The sequence below is a fragment of the Lactuca serriola genome, chromosome 7, assembly GCF_051521515.1.
Source record: "Lactuca serriola cultivar US96UC23 chromosome 7, Lser_US96UC23_V15, whole genome shotgun sequence".
NCBI classification, from domain to species: Eukaryota; Viridiplantae; Streptophyta; class Magnoliopsida; order Asterales; family Asteraceae; genus Lactuca; species Lactuca serriola.
Genome location: NC_136414.1, coordinates 179,477,931 through 179,486,692, shown reverse-complemented (window position 1 = coordinate 179,486,692; position 8,762 = coordinate 179,477,931).

The following is an 8,762-nucleotide window of genomic DNA, read 5'->3' as shown; positions in this document are numbered from 1 at the left end:
AACTCTCACCCATATATAAAGGGGAGTAAACCCCATTTCAACCTTTTTCACCCTCTCTCTCGCTATACTCTCCCTCTAGACTCGTTTTCGACTCAAAACCGCAACCAAACGCTTCCAAATCATAAGTCTACTTATCCTAGCCTATTCTAAACATTATGATTCGTGTTTATAGCTTAAAAATCGAACTTAGAAGCTGATGAAAAGGAGTTTACGGCCTAAGATCCTCCTTAGGCCGTAAACACCTTATTTGACGCCAAAAAGACCCAAACTTGTCCCTAAAAGCTTGGAAATAAATAGAGGAATTAGCCTAGGAGTGTTTGCTCATTTAAAACAATCAATTTAGGGCATCAAAGAGAGTTTACGGCCCAAGCACATGCTTAGGCCGTAAACCCCTCTAAATCATGCCAAAATGCCCCAAAAACACTCCCAAACCACCCTTAGGCTTAAGACATAATTAAGGGACTTGCTATTTCGGGTTTAGATCATTTTAACACAAGGAAATATGGGGTAACATGGAGTTTACGGCCCAAGCAAGTGCCTAGGCCGTAAACACCCCTAAACATGCTAAAATGATAGTAAATGTCCCTAAATGGCCTTATACTCTCACTAGAAAATGCTAGGATTGAAACAAGGGCTTAAAATCAAAGAGTTGTGGGTGTATCAGAGTTCACGGCCAAGCCATAGAGCTTACGGCCATAAACTCCCAAGGGACGGTCATTTGGACCATAAACTCTAAAGGAGTGCACACTTGGAACCCCAAACACCCCTATAGCCTTGAATAATTACTAGGAGTGATTTAAGGGCATAAAACTTCAATAATCTCATGGCATAGGAGTTCACGGCCCTGAACTCCCTTAGGGATGGTTCATGGGCCGTAAACTCCCTAATGATGCCTTTAAAAGCCCTAAACTCATTCATGCCTCTTAGATTTGGACCTAGAGTAATTCCGCAAGCAAGTTGAAGCCCTAAAACACACTAGAACCCCCTCAACATGAGTTTACGGCCGTAAAATCATGGGGAGTTGTCCCTGGGCCGTAAAATAAGTATTGAGAGTTTACTCTTGGAGAGTAAACTCCATTCCTAAGCCATTTGAGCCCTTAGTTGTTACCCGGGACACCCCAAACACTTAACCAAGTGTTTTCCGCTCTTTAGGGTGCGTATACTTGTTTAATTAGTATTAAATGTACTAATTATATGTGAACATATGTTATCATATGTTAAATATGTCATTAAGAGTGTCCAAGTCCTTACTTGACACCGGACACCCAACCAGCACCTTCGTCGGATCCACTTACGCCAGGTGAGTTCATACCCCTCAATGAACCTTTTAAATGTTTTTATAAGTTTTATAAGGGGGGAATACAAGTTAAACATGCCAGTTACCATGTCAATCATATGTGATTTATAACCCGCATGCACAAGATTTTACCACACTGTACACTGTTTTACCGAGTAGGATACTATGATGGATTCAAAAAGGTTTTCATTTGTTTCAAAAGTCTTACTTATACTGTTTTATCTAAATTCATTTTAAACTGGTTTATAAAGGTTCCAAGGATTTATAAAGTTTTTCAAACGTATTTTACCAAAGAATACAAAATGTGATTTTCCCGGAGTATAAAGGTTTTTCCAAGGTTTTCATCAAAGTTCCCTTTCACGACGTATACTTTTACTTGTTAGTTACTGCTGCTTCGCTTTTACTTATTTAAAACTCCTACTTGATAACGCATTTCCTTCGTGATACACTTATACTGGTTATTGCCTCTATATCGCTTATACTTGTAGCCACTTATACTTGATAGACGCTTTTACCTCACCAGTTGTCGTTTCCACTTCGTGATACACTTATACGTGGTACACTTATACTTCACGATTCTATTATCCCACACTGTATGCTTATACTTCACGACTCGGATATTCCACTGTACGCTTATACTTCACGACTCGGATATTCCACTGTACGCTTATACTTCACGACTCGGATATTCCACTGTACGCTTATACTTCACGACTCGGATATTCCATTGTACGCTTATACTTCAAAAGTCGGTTATTCCACACTGTACACTTATACTTTACGATATGATTCCACTTGATACACACTCAAGCGTAGTTAGATGTATGTATGTGCTTGTATAGATGCATATAAATAATGATTGAAGGACTTAGGAAGGCTTGTCCGCCCTATTTCCTTTTCTTCGTTGAGATGTGGTCTGGTGGGATCGGATGTCCATCCGAAGGTCGTTTGATTCATTAGTTATATACTATGTACACAAGCATAAACATATGGGTTTACTTCAGTCAGTTCAGTTATGAGTCTCTACCTCTAGTTCAGCACTTACATTAGAAACCCACTATTTGGAAGTCTCTACCCACTATTTGGGATGCATCTTCAGGACACGGTCTTCTTCGTCGTCTATTTGGTAACCAGAGTCTCCTGTAGGGAGAGCGGACATTGTGTGTATAGATCTACACGAGATTGACACCCCCGCACCCTAACTGCTAGCTACAGTCCATAGCCTACCAAGCCAAGAGGTGACAAATGTCATATTCTCAAGATGCTCGTAGGGCGTCTGGTACTCTAGTGTCGGTTAGTATGGTTACGAGTATCCCGGGTTACCTTATAATTCATGGTTTTAAGTTAACGGTATTTCACCGGAAAATTTACACTGTAAGCTGGTAACTCATTTCCAGAGTCACACTGTTTTGACCTTGCAAGATGTATGTTTCATTTGATATTGTCTGCGGTCTGTATTCTGTGTTTTGACCTTGCAAGATGTATCTTTCATTTGATACTGTATGCGGTCTGTATTCTTTGTTTTGACCTTGCAAGATGTATCTTTCATTTGATACTGTCTGCGGTCTGTATTCACTGTTTTAGACCTTACTAGTTGTACCTTTCATTTGGTACCTTCTGGGGTCTGTGTCTCCATTTGTTAGACGGAACCAGGTGTGTCGTTCTTTCGATACTCTCCTGGAGTCTATGATTCCTTTGTCTTACTCAGCAGTCCTCACTGCTGAGGCAAATGTTATTTCCCTGACTTCTCTTTCTTTCTTTAATAATCAAATTCAGTATTTTGATAATGATAGCGATTAAGGGAAGACTACTTTTTACCACACTAACTCCGTCCAGTCTTGGTAGAAGACTGCTTTATTTAAAGAAAATATAGGATTTTCTGGAAAGAACTCTAATACACTGTAAATTCTTAAACTGCTACATTATAAAGTTATTTGGATAAAAAGTCACTAAATGCTTATGAACTCACCAGCATTTGTAAAAATGTTGATACTCGCTTTTCAAATAACTTGTATTCTCAGGTCAGCATTAGACAGGTACATCCCCGGAGCTGTTGAGGAAGATAGCTTAGTACCATGCTGTACTTATTATATTTACTCGTATTACTTTGATATATTGTAATGTAAACCATGTAGAACTATTACTATTAATGCAATGTTTTGTTGTACTTTGATTACTATAATGCATGTGTTGTGATACTTGACATGACGTCATCCACCCCAGAACGTTTCCGCCGTTCCGGTTTTGGGGTGTAACAGATATAAAAAGGGCTTAGATTGGAGCTAGCACGAAGAAGTTATGATTTTTACAAAATCATTTTGTGCGCACGAGGTGTGCGCATATGCCCTTCACACACATGACACCAGATTCTAGTAGATAGGAAAAGACGTGGCCAATTAGGGTAGTGACATGTGGCCTTATATGGATAGAGCCATGATTATCATGCATGGCACGCGCAAATATTTGCGCCGCACACACCCAAATTCCATGCGTATAAGTAGAATGCTAACCAGAACCATTATGCACACCATTCAATCCATGTATCACTCTCTCTGCATCTGTTGAAGTGGTGGTTGTCGTAAGCGATCCCCAGAGTCCCAAGTCTGATTCAACCTTACACCAACGGTCTCACGTGACAAGGGTGAGTTCACAGCCCCAATTTACTATTATATATAAAGGATTTTCTAGGGGGGATACGTGCTTATCAAACTTCTTTATCAATATATATATATATATATATATATATATATATATATATATATATATATATATATGTATGTATGTATGTATCAATTATTATATAAAGGATGAATACTGAGGATAAAGTAGCTATAGATACTATGCCTACTTGTAAGCTATGATATTATGCCTAAGAGTTATGATGTCTGATACTCTAGGAAGAGATATTACCTAGATGTTATAATGGGCAATTTCCAAGGATAATATAGTACCTAGAAGTAATGTTGGTCAAATATAAGGATATGATTTTACCTAATCGTTACTTTGACTAAATATCCAGTTTTCAAATTAACCATAATTAGGGTATATATGTATGGCAACCTATATGTATATATATATATATATATATATATATATATATATATATATATACTCACACTAGATAATTATGAGATCTAAAAGGTATAATTATGAAATATAAAAGTAAAAAAGTTTATATTGTGATAGTTATATGAAATCACTAGGAATAAAGATAAAAAATAAAATACAAACAGTTAATGCGTCAGTGAGCTATTATTCTTCATCCTTAGTCTGATTAAATTCAACTACCCCGAACCTGCAATCATTAATCTTGCGAGAGCTAGAAATATATGTATAGATCTATATGGGGTTTGACACCCCCACCTGCGATTGCTAGCTACAATCCCGGCAGAATAGCTTTCTTACTACTCACTATTCAGCACCTAATTAAGCGTTGTGCAGGGAAATCACTAAACAAACGACGTCGATATGGGGGACCATGATAATAAATTACAACCACTTTAGTGATCCGACTACCAAGATAGATGCCTTCGAGTGGTAGATAAAATACGTTAGGATTAGTATTATATCCTAAAAGATAGTAATATAGGGTTGATAAAATATCCAAATAGATAGTAAAATAGGATTAGTATAGTATCCTAAAAGATAGTAGGATAGGATTTATAAAATATCCTAAAAGATAATAAAATAGGATTTGTAAAGTATCCTATAAAGATACTAATCTAAGGTTAATAAAATATCTTAAGAAATGTTTTTCTAAAAAAAGATTCTTGATTTAATACAACCAAATATAGCAGAAAACTATAAAAACCTGTGAAGTCACCAAAATTATGTTGACGTTTTCAAAATATATATATTCTCAGAGAGATGAGTGTGCCAAGGAGGAGTTTTTCTAGGAAGCTTGTTGGAGTTTGTATATCTTTAGTTTTTATTTCTAGTTATGTTCATGATGTGTGCCTGACCTATCAAACAATATAATCCAAAATAAATTATAATAAATAAAAGTATTGTTTGTGTTATACTGATGTTTGATGTTCAATATATATATATATATATATATATATATATATATATATATATATATATATATATATATATATATATAGGTGCCTCGATCCAATATCCCTATGTGGTATAGCCCGACGTTTCCACCACCGGCCAGGGGTGTGACATTGGATAATGTGACATCCCCAAATTCATGGTCATTTTAAAAAATTTATTTATGCTTATTTGAAAATCAGAGTATTCATTTTAAAAAACAATGTTGCAGAATTTGTTCCCTAGAAAACATGATAAATATATTATTAAAGGATTTTTGAAGAAATGTATTTTGTTTATAAAACTTCGAGATGTCATCGTCAATACAGAAACATAAGCATAAACAGACCTTACATTTATTTACACTAGTGATTTACATCCCCTTTAATCTCTCAGTGTAATGTTGCTTCGTATCGACACCTTTGATAAAAATAAACTAAGTGGGTCAAGTTGGGAAACCTTGTGAGTACATAGGGTTTTCAACCCATAGTAATATAGTTAATTTGTTTCTTCACATAATTCATGTTAAATAATTAACCCAATTACCCATCCCCATTTTCATCATTTAGTCTTCCCAAAAGATTTATCTTAAGGGTAGGGTCATCTCCTATATTGTATTTACCTATCATCTCCGTACATTGCATTTCCTTATATGTTTATACCTACAGACTTTCCCTAAGGATCATTGCCTACATCTCACATACAGTACTGATTCGAGGATTACTCCATCAATACGTGTCTAGTAAGGGTTAGGGTATCATCGCATGAATACGTAGTTACAACATCACCTGAACTCGTAATTCATAGTAAGGCTTAAAGAATCGTCGCATAAATACGTAGTTACAACATCACCTAAACCCGCAATTCATCACATATAGGTTATGAGCCTACTGGTGTTTCCACATGACTGTCTAGAAAGGTTTGTGGTCGCCACCTATACTATGGTAGATGACAACATCGCCACATTATCGGTCAAGGTTATGGTATATCCTCTCATCTCACATCACCTATTTATCATCACCTTAATTATCATTACCTTTCTATCATCACCTATCTTTCATCACCTGTTGCTGCCCAATATATATATATATATATATATATATATATATATATATATATATATATATATATATATATATATATATATGTGTGTGTGTCTGTGTGTGTGTGTGTATAAAAACACATATATAGTTTAAATCACGTAAACATGTATAAATCGTTCATCAAGCATAGATATCATGAACACAGATAATATGCACGTAAACATAGATATCAAGCATAGATATCACGTAAACATAGTTACTTTCATCTATGTGTAAGATGAAAGTAACTATGCACTAACTTGTTAAAGTGATGATTCCAAACTTGGGCAATGCTTCGCTTCTAACGATTCTATTTTCCTTCGATGAAACCTAGTATCACTACTGCTAGATTTTAGTCTAATATTTATTGCGACTATTTACGAGCAATATTGTTTTATAAGTGTTAAACAATACTTTTGAACCATTAAGTACAGACAGGGGCCAGACATGAAACACCTGAGGGTAGGACCATTTTGGCATTATAACACTTCTAAAATCCAACAATCCTATGCAGCCATTCAAATCAGATTCCCTATGCCGCGAGTAGTCGAAAGTGTTGGATTAGGTGTTTAAGACCATAACTATAATTGGTATGTACTTGACCCAAGAGCAGCATGATCCATTTCGGGTTGCCTTCATCAGAACCATTTGATTGGATGGAAATTTGAGAAAGAGGTTATCTGTGATTTATTAGCATATTATAAGAATAATATATTAATTGAGAAATCATATTATTTAATTTGCATTGATCTGGAATTAATTTAAAAGTAATTTAGTGATCAAAAGAGACTACTTAAATTTGCAGGGACTGATTATGTGAATAAGTGATATTTATAGTTTTGGCTAATGATCCATATTTATTAGGAATAGACTAAATCTTCTTGAGAGTCCATGAAGAGTTAGTCTATAAGGCTAATAAGTTATTGGATTAAAAGCCTAAGTGAATTAGGGTTTACAAGTTGAAACCCTAGGAATTCCAAACTATAAATAAAGCCCCTAGCTTGCTAAAATCAGCACTAAGACTCCTAAGGTTAAACCCTAGTTGATTTTGAGCTTTCTAACCTCTCTCTCATCATCTTCCACTTGTTCATGGTGTTTGTGACTTGTTTGAGATCACTCTTGGGGTGCTAAGCTCTTAAAGGCCAAGTTCTACATGCTACAACAGAGAGGTAATCTTCTAACTAATTTTTTTCATGATGTATATGTTCACTTGTATGCTAGTTATAGGTTTCATGCTTTGGATAATTTTGTTGCATGTATAATTAGAGAAAACTTACATCCAAGGCATTAGGGTTGTATGTGCACCATAGGATGTTATAGTACATAAAACCCAACAGTGATTTAAGAGCCGCGGGTGTTTTCTATTATATTGATGCAATTGTGTTAATTTTCAAAGCTGAAAATTTTCAATTTGTGTTCTCTGACTGTTGGACTCGACGAGTATCATGAGTGGGCTCACCGAGTTGGATCGTATGGGGATGACCACTTCGAGTCCATGCCCTGATTCGACGAGTTGGGCGGTCGGTTGGCAGATTTTTTCGAGTTTTTGGCCTGTTTTGGATTAGGATCATTACCACAAACTGTTTTGGCTCATAAAATTTGATTTTGTTGATATGGTAATGATTATCCCCATCCAATAACATGATTATTTCCAAATTTTAAGTTAATTACTTGATTTTGTGAAAAACTAATTATTTTGAAAATTTGAATCATTTTGCTACAAGAGTTAAATTACATAAATGTAGTAAAAGATAAAATGATATGATTATTTTATTAGTTTAAAGTTTGATCTAAATGTTTCTCGAAGAGTTTCATAACTTGTCCTTAAGTTATGGAATTTGAAAAGTCTCATCCATGAAAAAAATTAACTCCTTAAGTTATGGAATTCAAGAGTCTTGAAAGGTTACAAAACTTGTCATCAAGTTTAGGATTCTAAAAGGTTTTGAAGAGTTTCAAAACTTGCCCTCAAGTTTTGGAATTTAAAATTTGATTAAAAGTTTTAATTGTGAAATATTAAATTCTAAACCTTTTGGCTTCATAACTTAAATTTAGACTTAAAAGTTTAATTATGGCTTTGTTGATAATTAATTAAAAGAGTATTAATAAATCCATTATTATATGGTTTGAGTGTAATTAAATTAAAAGTCTATTTTGATTAATAGATTAAACAACCTAGTATTTTAAATGTATAAAATACACCCTTATACTATATAACATTAAAAGTCTAATATATTATATATGTATAAATTAAAAAAGTCAGTATTATCGTTAGTAGGCCTTATTCATGAAGTTGGTCTGTAAGGGGTGTTTAAGGAAGTGACGTGTAAAATGACCACCATCGTGTA